Here is a 17,291-nt window from a genome sequence, read left to right as displayed (position 1 = left end):
CTTTCTTACTGAGGGTTAGTTGATCTTAAGTTTGTTTTGAGTTTTTTCTCAAATATGTAACATCAGGTATATTAGTATTTTAATTATACACTTTAAAAATTATATAAACTGATGAATATAAGAGCAAAAAGAAAGTGGCTTATTGATTTTATATCAACTAAATTTAATGTTATGGACAGGCACAGTCAATTTAGTTGGCAAAACCTGTCCAATTAGTTATGCATAAAGGCCTGTTAAAGGGAAAAGCTGTATGGGGAAAATTATAACAGTCTAGAGTTTTGCACAATGATGGCTTTATATGTGTCTTTAAGTTTTCTTTCTATTTAAAGGCAAAATAACTAGAAATGTGTGGGGCAGTTTATGCAACAAAGATAAAACGAAACCGGAAGACTCATGATCAAAGAAAAGACCATGGTCGGTGAATGAAAAATAGGTGAATCTATGGTCATATATATATGAGTTATTTTTAAACATTTTATTACACAAAATTTTAAATATACATGAAGTAAAGCGGGTATAATAAATCTCCATACACCCATCACCCAGCTTCAATGATTTATCAACTTTCTGCCTTTTCTGTATTGTTTTCTAGACTTCTATCCCCACTCCCCTACTCAATTAATCTCACAGCTTTTTTACAGTTTCTTTCTCCCTTCCTCCCCTCCCCTCCCCTCCCCTCCCGCCCGTTCCTCCCTCCCTCCCTCTCTCCTTCCTTCCTTCCTTCCTTCCTTCCTTCCTTCCTTCCTTCCTTCCTTCCTTCCTTCCTTCCTTCCTTCCCTCCTTCCTCTTTTTTTTTTTTTTGAGGTAACGTTTATATGCTTTGAAAGGTATGAGTCTCAGCTGTACAATTTTGGCAAATGGATATACCTATGTAATACACAACCTTATCATGACACTATAGAACATTTTCATCTTCCTATAAAATTCCCTCCTGCTTCTTCCCAGAGAATCCCCCACCACAGCTCCCCAGATGGGACCACTTTTCTGATTTTTTTTTTCATTTTAAATGAGTTTTCTAGGACTTCGTTTAAATGAAGACACATAATAGGTACCCTTGTGTCTGGCCTTTTTCCACAGCTTATTGTCTGTGAGATTCATCTAGTGTCATGCTAGAGCCAGCTCAAACTAGGTTGAGAGAGCCAACCGTGTGCATCTATCACCAAATTTGCATGCAGTGACTTCAGTTTGGTAGCTTGAAATTGGCCGTGGTGAGACTGTTTACCTCATGGAAATTGGCAAATGCTACAAATCAGGGTTTCCCTACCCTAAAGAGCCGGTTGTCAGCACATCACTGCATTCATTCATGTGGTTGGGTGAATCAGTAGTGTAATCCTCTATATTACTGAGTAGCATTTCTTTGTATAGGTATACTACAAATTGTTCATTGATATATCATGTAGATTGTTTTGATGTGCATTTGTGTTGTTTCCAGTTTGGGGCTATCATGAATAAAGTAATTATGAACATTCGTGTACAAGTGGACATTTATTTTCATGTTGTTGCATGTAATGTGTTAATTTTAATTAGTTTATGCTACTCATGAATAGTCTCAGTTTATTTGTTCTAATATTTATAAAAATTTTGAAGTTCTCAACTTTGGGCAATTATGAATGATGTTACTATGATCATTGTTGTATATGAATCATATGAATCTCAATGCATATTTACATACTTCTCTGCATCTATGAGTGAACTTGTTGGGTCATAGGGAGATAGATCTTTATCTTTACTAGGTAACACCAGAATATCTTCCAAATGTACTTATTTATGCTCCTACTCAGAATGCATGAGTATTCTCATTGTACCATATCCTTCTTTACTTCACTTCTTAATCTGAGCCATTGCATGTGTATACAGTTGTTGATCAGCAAAAGGGAATACCAGAAAGCAAATAACTGAGAAAATAGTACACAGATGGGCAGTTTTCCACAGGCCCATTACATTCTAGGGAAGCACATAGAAACAGGCAGGGCCAGACATCAAACTCTGGAATGGTTACCTTGATACTTGAAACTTTTAAGCTACATGATTGGTGTTTTACTACATGATTTACTACATGATTGGTATTCTTGCCCTAATAAATTACCCCAAAACTCAGTGGCCAAAGTAAACAACCATTTTAAGTTTTCTTATGATTCGTAATGCTGACTAGACTCAGTTGGATGGTTATTCTACTGGTCTCACTATTGTAATTTTAGATTAGACATTTTTCGTTTGTAATTTTGTCAGTTATACTTTATTTATTTTGAAGCAGTGTTATTAGGTACATAACACTTTAGAATTGTTAAACATTCTTGGTCAATTGTAGTTTTGATAGTGTTATTATTGTGAAATGTGTCTTTTTATCTTTTATAATATATTTTGCCTTAAAAATCTAATTAATTAGTTTCCTAAATTTGTTTCCTTTTGTTGATGTTCTTTGGTTAATATTTTTTCACTCTTTTGTTTTATTTTTTCTTGCCCCCTCCCCATTCTTTTATTTAATTTTTTTCTATACTTTTGTTTAGATTTGCCTCATATATATAGAACATAGTTGCATTTTTTTAAGTCCAGTGTAACAATTCATCTTTTAATTTGAACTTTAGTACTTATACTCAACATAATTCAGATCTGCTTGGATTTAAATCTACCATCTTATTATGGGCTTTTAGTTGTCCTGACTGTTCTTTATTTCTTGTCCTCTCCTTTTGGATTAATACTTTTTATTTTTTCATTTTCTTCATCCATTAGTTTAGAATTTATATACTCTTTTAGTGTCAACCTAGGGATTAGAAATGTATCCTTGACGTATCAAAGTCTAATACTAATTGTTACTTTTAACCTATTCCCAGAAAATTTAATAATCTTAGAGTATTTTAATGCCACTTGCCATACCCTAAACTTAAATGCCAATTTGTTATTACTTTATATGATTAATATTTGAATGCATTTACTCACAAATTCACTACTTTATTTGCTATTTCTTCTTTTTCCTCTCCTCTTCCTCCCCCTTCTCCTACTCCTCTTCTTCTTCTTCTTCATCTTCATCTTTTGCCTTTCATCTGGTTTCCTTTCCTTCCACCTAAAAATGCCTCTGGATATTTCCTTTCCAGCAGTATTAACCTACTGATAATGAATTGTCTTACTCACTATTTACCCCCAAAGTTTTTATTTACTTTTATTAGAATTATAAATTGGCACTTATTTTCTATATCAGTCTGATCAGGCTGCTGTAACAAAATTCCACAGACTGGGTGGCTTAAACAATAGAAATTTATGTTCTCATTGTTCTGACGGCTGAGAAGTCCAAGATCAAGTTGCTGGCCAATTCAGTTTCTGGTGAGAACTCCCTTCCTGGCTTACAGATAGCTGCCTTCTCACTGTGACCTCACATGGCAGAGAGAGAGAGCTCCAATATCTTTTCCTTTTCTTAAAAGGGCACCAGCCCTATTGGATTGGGGTCCCACCCTTATGATCTCATTTAACCATATTACCTTCTTACAGGCTTTATGTGCAAATATAGTCACACTGGAGGTTAAGGCTTCAATATGAATTTCAGGGGGATACAAACATTCAGTAACAACATTTTCTTTTAGCACTTTAAATATTCATTATTTCTGGCTTTTATTTAACCTGCTTGGGTTTGTAGGGTTTCTCAAATCTATGTCTAGAACATTCAGTTTTGGAATATTCTTAGCCATTATACAAATATCACTTCTGCCCCATATACTCCCTGCTTTCTTTCTGGGACTATAATTTACACATAGTTTAGACCTTCTCATTCTGCTCTCTACATCTCTTACCCTTGCTTCTGTATTTTTTATCTTTTTCTCTCTTTGTACTATATTCTAGATTGTTTCTTTTGATTTACGTGTCACTTCATGAATTCTCTCTTCAGTTGCATCTAAGCTAGTATTAAATCCATTATTGAGTTCCTAATTTTGTTAGTTGTATTTTTTATTTCTAGAATTTCACTGTGTATTTAAGAATGTACTATGTCTTTTTAAAATAATTTTCAGCTCTGTCATAATTGAAATTCTTAATTATTCCTTTATAACCTTAATCATGGTCAGCATAGTTAAAGTCCATGTTTGATAACATCAGCATCTACAGGCCCTACAGGCCTTTTAATTATCCTGTTGGTTCCGTTGGTTCTCATTTATTTTATTTTGTCCTTTTACATGCATGGATGTTTTTTATTGTGAGACAGACATTATACTTAAAAATTGCTTGTAGAAATTGAGGCCTAGTATACTATCTTTCTCTAGAGATTGTTTACTTTTGCTTCTTTGTTTACATTTGCCTCTGTACGCTAGTAATCTGATCCCCTCAATTTAATTTCTGGGACTGAGAGAAACTGTACCTGTCAAGCTCTAAAGACAGTACATGGGATGAAAGAAGAAGAAAGCTTAGCTGTAGATCCAGGGATGAACAACTTCAGGTTAACGTTTACTCCTTGGATATAACTCTTCAGTGTCCTAACCCAAAGTGCATGAGATTGATCAGCACCTCTGTATTCTCAAGCAGATCCTGGCCTCCAGCTTCTGTCTACTTATTCCTGGGATGTTATTAAGAGCACCATTCAGCCCCTCAGCCCCTTAGCAGCCTCTTCCAGTATTAGCCAGTGCCCCAGGGAAGAGTAAGCCTAAATCCTGACCTTGCCTCTATTGATTTCCCTCTTCTTCTGGATCATGGTCTGGTAATTACTCACTATTTTGTTGAGCCTCCAATGCCTTTAGAGCAGATTCTTATTTACATTATGTATATGATTATATGAATTAAAGACTTTATAGTTACTGTAATTGAAAGTCCAGAGTTCTTTTAGCATCCAACAGTGTATTACATGGTTGAAAAGGGAAATACATGTCATTGAGAAGCTCATAAGACATTTAGGGATACAAAACATGTGATATAGATTTAAGGGAAAAGTACATATATATGATCTCTAAAGAGGAAAGAAGTAGGGGTGGGCTGAATGACCTGGTTTTTCTATGTGACCATGGTCTTCTTTCATCCCATGTACAGTACTTGTCTGGGCTTATTCACTGGCCATGGCTCTAGCTCCCTGTTGCTAAATATGCAGTCTGACCACTTTATCTCTTTTGAGCTTGACAGGTACAAGCCTAGCTACCTAATTAGATATTACCACTAGTTTTTTACAGGTTCTTCAAGTGCAATATGTAAAACTATGCCCATTCTAGATTTTTCCTCCATTTAATGGTTTGTATTGTTTGTTTTACCTGTATAGTTCTACTCATGCTGCCCTATTAAACCTCATTAGGTTTAATTATTTGCAAATTTTCTAAGCTGTTTTTAAATGATTATATCCACAAAGTGCTGAACATTTATGTAAACTATATTACCTGAAGACTGGGTAAGAAATGTTTAATGATACGAAGGCATATTACTTTTTAAACTCTTCTGTGGGCTTCAATCATGCTCAACTGTATATGTCTGTTTTACACATAATTGTGGTAGAAATTTAATGATCTCATTATTTCATTTGGGGGTTTATAATTTTCTAAAATATTCTTCTTATGAATTCTGGAAATAATTTTAATAATAAATGACTACTTTTCTATTTTTTGAAATACCCATTTGATGAACTATATGCAATTACAAAATGCTAAGTAGTTGAAAAAATTTTAACAATGTGGCTAAATATCCTTGATTATAATGCTAAGTGAAAAAGGATAAAAATCTATGTCTACTATGATTATAGTGTTCTGTGTGTATGTGTATGATTGTGTGTGTACGTTAATGGAAGAAAAGATGAAAAGAAATGTATCCAATTTTTATGACCAATTTTTTTCTAGGTGGTGAGACTTTGGAGATTTAAATAGATTTAACTATTTATTGTCATGTTTTCCAAATTTCTAAAACTGAACATATCTTAATTAACTTAAAAAGTACAATAATAATACAAATCTGTTGTAAAACAGTGTGTAAGTGCATGATGTAAGAGGTGATAGTCTCTTCATTCCCTTCCCTCATTCCCTTAATACAAAATAAGATTTTTTATTCAATCTTATAATCACTATTATAAATATTGGGCATCTATTTCCAGGCCTTTATTTCTGTCCATGTGTGTGCGTGTCTCTGTGTGTGTGTGTGTGTGTGTGTAGGTAGGTATATGTATGTTTATCTTTCTGGCAGAACAAGTGTTTAATTCTTAAATTTACCTGAAAATCAGGATATATGCCTCCCTTTTGAATTCAGAGATTAATTGGGAATACTGTAAAATGCTTGGCACAATTATTTCACTTGGACCAAAAGTAAAGAAAGAAAAGCTGAGGGGTGAGCCTGAAGAACAGATAATTCTATAATGAATTTTATTGATTATTCACCAATGGATCCCAGGGTACAATCTGCATATTGGATGTAGAGCGAAATGGATTTAAACTACAGGCTGAAATCCATAATCAGATAAACTAATCAGTTCATAAAAATTAGCATTACAAATAAAATAGATAATAGCAGAATATATCATATGTATTGGGATAATTATTGTGTATCAAACATTTATTCAGTTATATATACATGCGTATGTTTTTATTAGATCATGGTGTAAAATGTGCATCCTGTGCTGACTGTGAAAACCAGTTCTTCATGGAGTATGTGTGTGAATCCACATGTGCATGTACATATGTGTGTGTATAAAACCCACTGGAGTTCAATGGTAATACACTAGATGATGCAGAAAAATAAGTAGGGACTTGGAGTGTGAATTAACCCTACAGAAGACAGGACTTGAGAATAGAATAAAATGAAGACTGAAGCACATAGATTGTATGTGAATTACACTTTATTGCATTTACCTTAAAGGAGATAACTCTCAACAGAAATGACAAGGTAGCATTAATTAGCAGATGCTCCATGACAACAGCTTCTCAAATTTCCTCTGCTTCCCTCAAAGAAGACATGCTTGATCCTTGGCTATGTCCTCACCTCATGAGGACCTGCAGTGCTGTGATCTTGAACTTTTTGGACCTCAGTCATGCCACCCTAAAATTTCAGAATAATTATTGAAATGATTGCAGAAACCTGCTTGGCAAACCTTGTCACCTAAATCTAACATTCAAATTTTACTTTCAGTTTCTTGCTCCATCATTGGTGCCATGTGGTGTCATTAGCCTCAAGTTATATAGCTGTAAATAGGCAACAAGCACATTCTTACTACACTATTTTTAATCTGTGTGGCGAAAGGTCTGAAAGCATGATAAACATGGCTATGCTACATCTCAGAGGCTAAGCCCCATCTTGGACCGAAGTCTTCCACCCATTCTGCTCATACTCTAGTCAGCATAGCTCAGAGTTTGGAAATGTACTGCTGAGGATGTTGTGTTCTATGGACTGTCTAATAGGAGAGGGAGATGTATTCTGGCACTCATGTCTGCGAAAGAAATGGAGTTTCCTGAGAATGATGAGGAATTGTATATGTGAAGGAACAGAGGAATGACAGAATTGGTGCTGCATTCAAAGTTTCATAGACCCTTGTTCCTTTTCCTAAATGTATTCACTGGGCCCTCTATTTTGTTAGGCTAACTTCTGCAATGTTAGATCTGCAATCCCCTGTGCTTCCTTCTCCTTTCTCCTTGCTCATAACTTTTCTTTGTTCCCTCTCACTTTCATTCAATTCCAAACACACATCAGTAAGGAAGGCTTTGTAAAGCAGGGGTCACTGAGGTTAGTGCAGTTTGTTGACTACATTATTGCATGTTCAGCTATGTACAAACATGCTTGGATAGGTTGGGCAGAGGTCGGGGGTGGTGCGGTGTTCCAACAGAGATTTATTTTCATAAAGGGTCAAGGAACCACTGCTGAAAAGTAGTTATCCTAACAGATAACTGTTAGGGGATCTGAAGTCTGGCCAAAGAACATGGGACTCTGTCAAGTGTAGAGGCCATCTTTAGTTCAGCAGAAGTTTTGCCACTTAGCCGTCCTTTAGCCTTTGGTCACACATAATGTATATGAAACACTGGCAACCTTTTTTTTTTTTTTTTTTTTTTTTTTTGCCGGACTCCTGTCTATAAAAACAATTATTTAAAAAATGTATTGCAAAATGTATTGACTCATGTGTGGTGTAGTGATTTATCTTGATTGGTGAAGATCTAGAGAAGCACTTAGGTGTTTGCATATTGTCCAGTCACTGCACAATAAGATTCTTTGCAGTGTTAAGGCATTGTCTCTTCCCATTCAAATCCAGGAACTCTTTCTTTATATTCTTTATAGTCCACTTCTTGTCAATTTTATATCTCCCACTGCGAGAAAAAGGTAGCAGTGCTGTGATGACTCACTCGACCAAGACTCTTCAGGACTCAATTGTATAGAAACAGTATAGATCTTGCTTCTGCAATTCTCTAATGCAATTTATTTGATGTTGATTACCTCATTACTCATGATAGTGTAGCATCTTTCTTGCTGTCCTTGAAGAGTGGTGTCCAGTGAATCTTTCAAATATTGATACTGAGCTTCATTGTTGATGAACAAAAATGCAAATCTCACCCAGAGCATGCAGGAACATGTGAGCAATAATTCATTTACTCATCATGTTAAATTTATCGTTCAGAAAACAGATCTTCAAACCATGTCTTCTCTTGACCTTTGTAGGCTATAATCACTACACTCCTAGAATGTGATCTCTTTCAGTATTGACTGCATCCCTGCCTTCCACACACTTTCACCAGTGGGAAGGATGGAGATTTCATCTGGTCAGAGGGAGAAGAGCGATACCATTCAAAGGTCTGTCCCTCTTAAGATACGCTCTCTCTGTCAACCTAGGTGAGTATTTTAAGTCTCCAACATGACATCACCAAATGCAGAGTTAGGAAGAAATACATGCACTCTTGCAAGTTAGTATAAGCAGATTCAGTACACCACTGACTATTCGTGTTACCTAAAAATTACCGGAAAAATGCCATGGCCTGCCCAAGTTTCTATCCAGGGACAGGGGAAGGACAATCCCCCAAATAGTGAATAAATATAAAGACAGCAGAAGAACAAAACAAAATGACTTTCTAATTTCTTACAAACCATAGTTGTTCAACGTAATAGTTACACATTTGAAAAAAGATGATTGTTTTATTGGAGTACCTTAAGATGTTTTGAACGTATGGATTTTACAGCAGGGCAGTTCAAGAGGCATGAGGAATATTGCTTATCTCTATCTGTTGGAGCACTGGAGTGTGAGCTGAAGCAGCCTAATCTTGACTTGCAGAAATGGGGAGGACATGATATACTGGAATTTTTCATGGAATTGGTTTGGCTGATTCTCATTGATTCTGCCTTTTCTCCAGAAGCCAATTCTATAGCTGTTGAAACAGGGGAAGAGAAAAATGACAGGTACTAAGTAGTATCTAGGAGGCTAATATTGAGCATATTTAAAATAATCTCTGGGACTTCTGGAATTTTCTAGAACGAATCTTAAATGCTCTAGATTTTGTAAAAGCTGATAAAAGAAATACTATAATGCTGATGGTGACAGTGGTGACGCTGATCTATCCCGGAAAACCTGGCTTTTACTGTTCATTCTGTTGTATTTCATCGTTAATTCCTACTTTTTGTTCTTTATTTTAAAAATTGTTTTTATTTTAGTGCAGGGACAATTAGTTACACATTTTTAATTCTTGGGACCTATAACATTCAATGAATGTGTTAGAAAGGTGATAGTAATGTCTAGACCAAACAAAAGAAGAATAGGAATCTTTTTAGGTAAGTGAAAAAGATAGTCTGTCCTCTTTTAGAGTTTTTGTGCTCAGAGGTGAAATTTTCCCTCACATAGCTAAAAAAAACCCCTCTAATTTGCATTATAAATTCCCTGCTACTTAGGTTTCTAAGGGGTGGACCATCTTGACCTTTTAATTATGAATGCCTTTCCTCAAATTACAATTATATTCTTAATCCCTGTCCTGCTAACTGGCAATTTTCTAACAGAGTTTTCAATTTTCTGTATTTCATTAATTGCAACTTGTGTATCATATAATGACAGAATCTTCAGAACAGCACCTTGCTAACTGGAAAGGTTGTGAAATGCTAATGAGCTCTTTTAAATGGCTAACTCCTTAAAAGACTTTCCAGATTTCTTATTTTGACATTCTTCCTTGAAAAGTATTCTTCGAGATTATTTTAAATATTCATGAAAAGAAATTAACATATTTGATGGCCTTCTGTATGTTGAACATGCTCACATAGTTGCTGTGTTTATTTCTTTCAACAAGCCCTGTGAGTAAGGCATTCCTACTCCTCTGCAGTAAAGGGAAACAAGGATAAAAAAACAATGTTATTGGCTCAAGGTCAATGGTGGAACAACGATTTAAGTTCAAGTTTTCCATCTTCAAATCTTGTGTTCTTTCTTTGGTAGAACTCCAAGGGCTATGTAAGAGGTTTACTGTGGAAAAAAAAAAATTGAAAAAAACTGCCACTAAGTAGCAATGGAACGCTAAGGTGCCATTATTATCTGTCTTCATCATTATTGTCTTATTTCACTTCTCTTCATTATTCTACTTACTTCTTGCCTTTATTCCTTTAATCAGACTGAACATTGTTTATTTTCTTCTTTTTCTAATTTGTCAACTAATAAGCTGAAATTATGTAACAATCATTCAATTATACACATAAAATGATCTATAATGGTCCAATTTACCAGTTCCCTTTCTATCTCCACTGGATTTTACACAATTTGAATTTAAGCATAATGGAAACACCACTTGTGAATGACTTTTGTGTCATGTTTAATTTTTCCAATGAATTGCTCAAGATGCCCCTTCTACTGTTCAGCAGAATATTCTGTAGCTTTTTATTAAACCTCCATTGCACTCCTCCCCCAAATTTCCCAAGGATTCTGAGGTTTACTGAATTCTTAGAGGTTAGACTCATTTACAAATGGAAGGTGAAATGAGAACTGAAGTCTAATCTGGCTACTAGAGGCCATTGAAGCTTCCTCTGTCTCAGTATTGTTGTTTTAGGCTGTTTCCACAAATCAGATGGCACTACTTCTCCAGATTCTGAATGTTCTACATCTGGGCACAAGATTACAGTTCTTTCATTGTACCATCTCATGCTCAGTCATTGTTACTTAAGCAGACCACCACGTTGTGGGACTGGTGGGGATGAGCTTGAAGGCTCAGTTGTCAGTGTAAGAACTTTCCCTTTCCTATGACCTTCCAGATGAGGAACTGCTCAGATCACCAGCTGCTTCAGGTTACCAGCCCACACCTGTCTGTCTCACCTCTGATAACCCTGGTAAGTTTTCCTGCCACTAGGACTGATTATTAGAGTTTCTATAAATAGGCATGATATAACATCTCAGAATATTGACAATAACAATTATTTTTCAAGATTTTTATTAAAGGTGCTAATTATTTCACATTACTTGTTATAGTTTTAGGAGGTAGTTATTAAAATTATGTTTTTAATTTCTTGGTCATCTGTCATCGAGAAAGTAGTTATAATTTAAAGGCATGAAAGTTTCTTCTAGCTTAGGTGTCATACCTTGGTCATATGTTTTAGCAAATTTAGGTTTATGATCTTCATCTGTGAAACGAAGGAATTGGATCAAAATAGCACAATCTAGTTTAGGTTCCTTTGCTGGCATATATCCCTTCTACAGTAAAAATCATCTTGTCATCTTATGTGTTGCATAAAACATAATTTAAAATTTATAAAAAGGCCAATATGTTATTACAGATCATATTCTTAGTAGTATTACCAAAAGTCCCATTTCCTTAGGACAGCCTTGGATTTTATATATTCTCCTGGGATGGTGATTATTAGTAGCCCTTTCCATTCTCAAAACTGTTCTAGTTTGGATGATAAATTATATGGTTAATTAATTGTTTAAATATAATCTTAATGATTACTATATAGAATACATTTTACCTTTTTCCCACTTAACAAGTAACATTTGCTAATCAATTTTTAAAATTGTATTAAAAAATTTAAAAGATCTGAAAGGTAAAATGACATCTATAGTATTTAGTTGGGGACTAAATGTATATTAAAATATAGATATAAATGTAACTTATTGTGGTAACATCAACAAAACTGCTTATTTTATGTTTGGATTTCTTGCATTTTACTTTTAAAAACATGAGTGTTTTATTGAAATAGTTTTTATATTTTTGTTCCTAAAATATGGGTTCAGAGAAAAGATTTAAGTGGTCATTTTCCTAACCTGTGCTCAAATAAAACATTTTGTTATGGATGATATTTAATCCCATTAGACAAAAAACCTAAATTCCATATGATTGGCAAAAGTTTCCCTTTTAACATGCTAAAAGTAGAACTGGAGAGAGCGTGACATGCTGTATAAATATTTTGATTAATTCAATGCAACTGGTAGGTTTGGTTAAAGAAACTCTTAAGGGAATTTATGGAATTATCTCTTTTATGTTTCGTATAAATTTGTATTTCAACATCAGTGTTCTTTTGCTTCCTGTCTTTAACCAATGATCCACCACAGATATAAATTAAACAATGAATAAGAACAAAAACAATTTAAAACTGCGTAATGGTCCAAACCACCATGGATGGTGTTCTGACGATGATACACGGGGTGAGGTCTGACTCATGAGCCACTGTCCATGATGACTTGACATTCTCAAAAGGAAATCCCGAATGTTCTCACTGCATGCTGCTGCAGGCGCTCATGGCAGGGCATCCACACCACTGGCTCAGGTGCCGGTTGCTCCAGAATCTCTCTTCAGCTGGTCTTTTGCTACTGAACTGTCTCTGTGAGAGCATCACTGCAGGCACAGTTTTCTCCAACCATAATTGCTGCTGCCAAAGCCACCTTGGACTTGGGAAAGGGTAAACAACTCCACTAGACCTGTGCACTCCAGCAGGGGCGGCTCCTTTTTCTTTAATTTCTCTTAGTAAAGGAGAGGCCAGGAACTGCATTTCATCATTTTAAGATTTTTAGGATTTGGAGCATTTTAAAACAGATTGTTTGAGAATAATAGAAGGGAAGTGCAACCTATACTAAACATCTGAAAATTGCTGCCTCTGTTCCAAATCCCTTGGGGGTTCCTCATCAGGCAGGTCCTTGCTTTATTCTTGGTTATAAGGGCAGCTCACCGCATGCCCAGTCACTAGCACTGACTGTTGCAATATTGAGGCTTCAGTGCTCATTAAGATGAGTCCCTTACCTAGAAAAGGGACAGATTCTCTTTGTCCTTGGGAACTGAGATATATTTCCCAAGCCCTCCTTTCTTGTCTCAGGATTTACTTCCTTGTGGGATAATTGATAACAGGAACATAAATTTTATTTTAGGGAAACTTTACTTCCACCCATTGCAGTATATAAAGATCCTGTGGCTGTACATTGGTTTCCCAGTGTCAGAGTAGTGTGGTTTTAAATAACACCACTTATGAGATGCTAAAAATTCAGTCCCGATGGGACTTGTTCAAACTCAGTTCAGTTTCTGGTCACGAAAAAATCAATCTGTTTTAAGATCTAGTCTTGCCCATGAAAACTTTAATAATGGTAGATATCTAGAACATGAGTTAATCACCCCCCAAACATTTCAGTTTCTCATTGGTATATTGCCAAAAACCATTCTGGCTATATATATTTTTAAAAGAAGCCATTTGCATGTCCTTTTGTGGTAGAATATACATTTGGTTAAAATTGGATGACATTTACTTTAATTATCTTCAAAGTATGATGAATTTTTCATGTGTGGAATGTGTGGTCTGATAATTTTTTAGGAAACAACACTCCACTGGAGAGTGTAGAATCTTAGAATTCATCTACTTCATTCTCCTCCTGGTACTCTACTTTCTTCTAGAACATCCCAGCCGAGATGAGGTCTGAGCTGTGCTGCTCAAGGCTGTCCCATGTGAATACAGATGCAGAGACCATGTAAGGGTAGCAGAGGAAACTGTGAGCCCAGGGGAAGAATATAAACTTGTGGACATATGTGCAATGAGCAATTTTAAGTCTATTGCACTAACCAATTCGTGATCTGTAACTCCTTTGTTAATGAAAAGAATGTATATCCACGTCAAACTTCCATTTCAGAAAGCAGAGGTCAAAATAATGAGTCCTGGGGAATTCAAACCTGTGTTAAGAAAATGTGTAGAGCTGGGCGCGGTGGCTCACACCTGTAATCCCAGCACTTTGGGAGGCTGAGGCGGGCAGACCACAAGGTCAAGAGATGGAGCCCATCCTGACCAACATGGTGAAACCCCATCTCTACTAAAAATACAAAAATTAGCCAGGCGTGGTGCTGCACACCTGTAATCCCAGCTACTCAGGAGGCCGAGGCAGGAGAATTGCTTGAACCTCGGAGGCGGAGATACAGTGAACTGAGATCATGCCACTACACTCCAGCCTGGGCGACAGAGGGAGACTCTGTCTCAAAAAAAATAAAAAATAAAACAAAACAAAAAAGAAAAGACAAAAAATACACACACACACACAAACACAAAAACAAACAAACAAAACACAAAAAAGAAAATGTGTAGAAAACTTAGGGCTGAAGGAGAATACAAATATATTGGATCTAGGAAAAAGATCCAAAAGACGCAGTTTAGGCTGGGGAGGGACAGGGGCGGGAGTTATAGAATGAGAGTGAAGTAATTCAGCTAGACTAGCCCCCAGTGTATCACCCGCCAGAGCAGCAGAAGGCCAATGGAATTCAGGAGAATGTGCAATTCTGGGGGCCCCACTCCCTAAAATATCTCTGTACTTGCTTGCTTATGTTTCACAATTTTCAGCAGGAAACATTTTCTATGACATAAGATAAAGAATGTAAAATCAGAGTGTGGAATTGATTGTCCTGTTAGTCAAATGGTTTATGAAACTATTTTAGACCACTGTTATCTCTTTCACCTGGATTACAGTAACAACCTCCTAGTTGGTTCCCTAACTGGCCTGAATGATTTTATTGGAGAATGATATTTATTCATGTTTTTCCTAATGAACCCTTTAACTTTCCTCCAGTTGCCCTTAAGATTGAGTTCAAGCCCTTGGCACAGCTGACAACACTCAGTGAGATACGGCCCTGGTCTCCTAATCCAATCCCATCTTTTTCTTCTGCCCCCTCTTCCACCAACTTCTTTCAGTTCTTTGAACAGGAAACCCTTTGTTTTTACTCCTTTACATCAGTTGCTCCCTTAAAAACTCTTCCTCATTCCCTACCCTGCCCTATTTTAGGTTTCAGCTTAGAGTAATTTTCTCCAGGAGGTTTCCTGCTCGCCTCCCCAGTGGGAGTTAGAGGTGGCCAAGACATCATAGCCCTTATAGCACTGTATTGCAAAAGCCATTTGAGTTGTCTACGTCTTCTGCTAGGTTGGGGGTTTCTTAGTCTTTCTTGTTTACCATTGTATCCCCACAGCTAGCATAGTTCTAGCTTGGATTATGTGCTCAATAAAAACCTGATGAATGGTCAGACAGAAGAATGAGAGAAGGTTTTCCTTTTCCGACAAGAGAAAGTGGTGAATGGAATAGTTGGAAAAAAAAAATGTAGTGGCTAAAAATAAAGGAAACAAACTTTTTCTTACCTTTGATCAGCTATACTTTTCTTAAAATAAGGAAAAAACAAAAACAAAACACTGAGAAAAGTGTTTGCTGATTGGTTAGTTTTAAATTTTGCCACCAGTGAAATCTTACTGCTGTGTACCTGTTGCTTCTGTTTTCTTTTCTATTAATACCATGGGCTTTTTTTTTCACAAAGAAATTTGTTATAAAAGAACATTATTTCAAGGTATCACTGTATAGAAGCTGACATAACAAGTATTTGTAAATGGTAACATTCAGTGAATATAATCACTTAATCTCCAGAGTAGATAACATACATAGGTATTGAAACCTAGAGGCCTAGGTTTTGGTCTTGTTTATATCATTATCTATGTAACTAGCACTGGGACATTAAACTTTCTATATTTAATTGCATTTAAGTAAATGCGTCATCTTTAAAATGAACTGATGGCTTTTCTGATATCTCATATGTGAAGATATAATGAAATGACTCATATAACAATACTGCAAGCAACTCTGTAAAACATAGGTACCAAGAAGTGTGATGGGAAGGGTAATGGCCCAGAAGCTAGGTTGCCATAGCTACTCCCATTTATACTGATAATTATCTACTTTATTGTCCTCTTATCAAACAAAATAAAACATAAGAAGGTTATGCAGAATGTTGTTTTGAGATTCCTTTTCGCCTTTATCTTTTTAAAAATTATTATTATACCTTAAGTTTTGGAATACATGTGCAGAACTTGCAGGTTTCTTAGATAGGTATACATGTGCCATGGTGATTTGCGGCACCCATCAACCCACCACCTACATTAGGTATTTCTCCTAATACTATCCCTCCCCTAGCCCCTCACCCCATGACAGGCCCTGGTGTGTGATGTTCCCCTCCCTGTGTCCATGTGTTCTCATTGTTCAACTCCCACTTATGAGTGGGAACATGCAGTGTTTGGTTTTCTGTTCTTGTGTTTGCTGAGAATGATGGTTTCTAGCTGCATCCATGTCCCTGCAAAGGACAGGAACTCATCCTTTTTTATGGCTGCATAGTATTCCATGGTATATATGTTCCACATTTTCTTTATGCAGTCTATCATTGATAGGCATTTGGTTTGGTTCCAAGTCTTTGCTATCATGAACACTGCTGCAATAAACATACATGTGCATGTGTCTTTATAGTGGAATGATTTATAATCCTTTGGGTATGTACCCCATGATGGGATTGCTGGGTCAAATGGTATTTTTGGTTCTAGATCCTTGAGGAATTGCCACACTGTCTTCCACAATGGTTGAACTAATTTACACTCCTATTAACGGTGTAAAAGTGTTCCTATTTCTCCACATCCTCTCCAGCATCTGTTGTTTCCTGACTTTTTAATGATTGCCATTCTAACGGGCATGAGATGGTATCTCATTATGGTTTTGATTTGCATTTCTCTAATGACCAGTGATGACAGCCTTTATCATTCTAGGAAATGAAATGAGTACTATATTCTGTACATAATCCTATTAAATTTCTTAGAGAATGTATTGCTGTTTAATCCATCCTTGCATTTCATGGGTTGCTGTAGTTCAGTGGCTGTTGTAGGGAATTTGTCTTCGTTCTTTTTCTATCCCAGTTATTTTGCGATTTTTCCCAGATGTGTATGTTCTCTATTGATATATCTACACGTTGTCTTAGAACGTTTAAAATCTACCCAGGAACCTATACTAGCTAAAAGCTCTTTCAATGTCCCTTCACAGCTATACAAGATGTTTTTAGTAATTGTGTTCTGTGGAACTCAGCAGCTGTTATGTTACCTGAAGTATTTTTTCTTCTTTCTTGGCTTTTAAGTTG

The 17,291-nt window shown here is 36.1% G+C and overlaps 1 long non-coding RNA gene across 4 annotated transcripts in view; it reads left to right on the top strand.

Annotated features, from left to right (window-relative positions):
* The window catches only part of LOC119623861 (uncharacterized), a 380,205-nt gene that overhangs the window by 236,736 nt on the left and 126,178 nt on the right, over nt 1-17,291 (top strand). Inside the window, exon 1 of one of the 4 annotated variants that reach the window (XR_012094673.1) lies at nt 11,134-11,220. The exons of the other annotated variants lie outside the window; for them this stretch is intronic. This is a non-coding gene — a long non-coding RNA (uncharacterized lncRNA). Of the gene's footprint in view, nt 1-11,133; nt 11,221-17,291 lie in introns of those variants that run through there. 4 annotated transcript variants of the gene reach the window in all.

The sequence above is a fragment of the Chlorocebus sabaeus genome, chromosome 11, assembly GCF_047675955.1.
Source record: "Chlorocebus sabaeus isolate Y175 chromosome 11, mChlSab1.0.hap1, whole genome shotgun sequence".
Taxonomy (NCBI): domain Eukaryota; kingdom Metazoa; phylum Chordata; class Mammalia; order Primates; family Cercopithecidae; genus Chlorocebus; species Chlorocebus sabaeus.
Note: the sequence above shows the minus strand (reverse complement) of the source record. Positions and strands in the feature narration are given on the sequence as shown.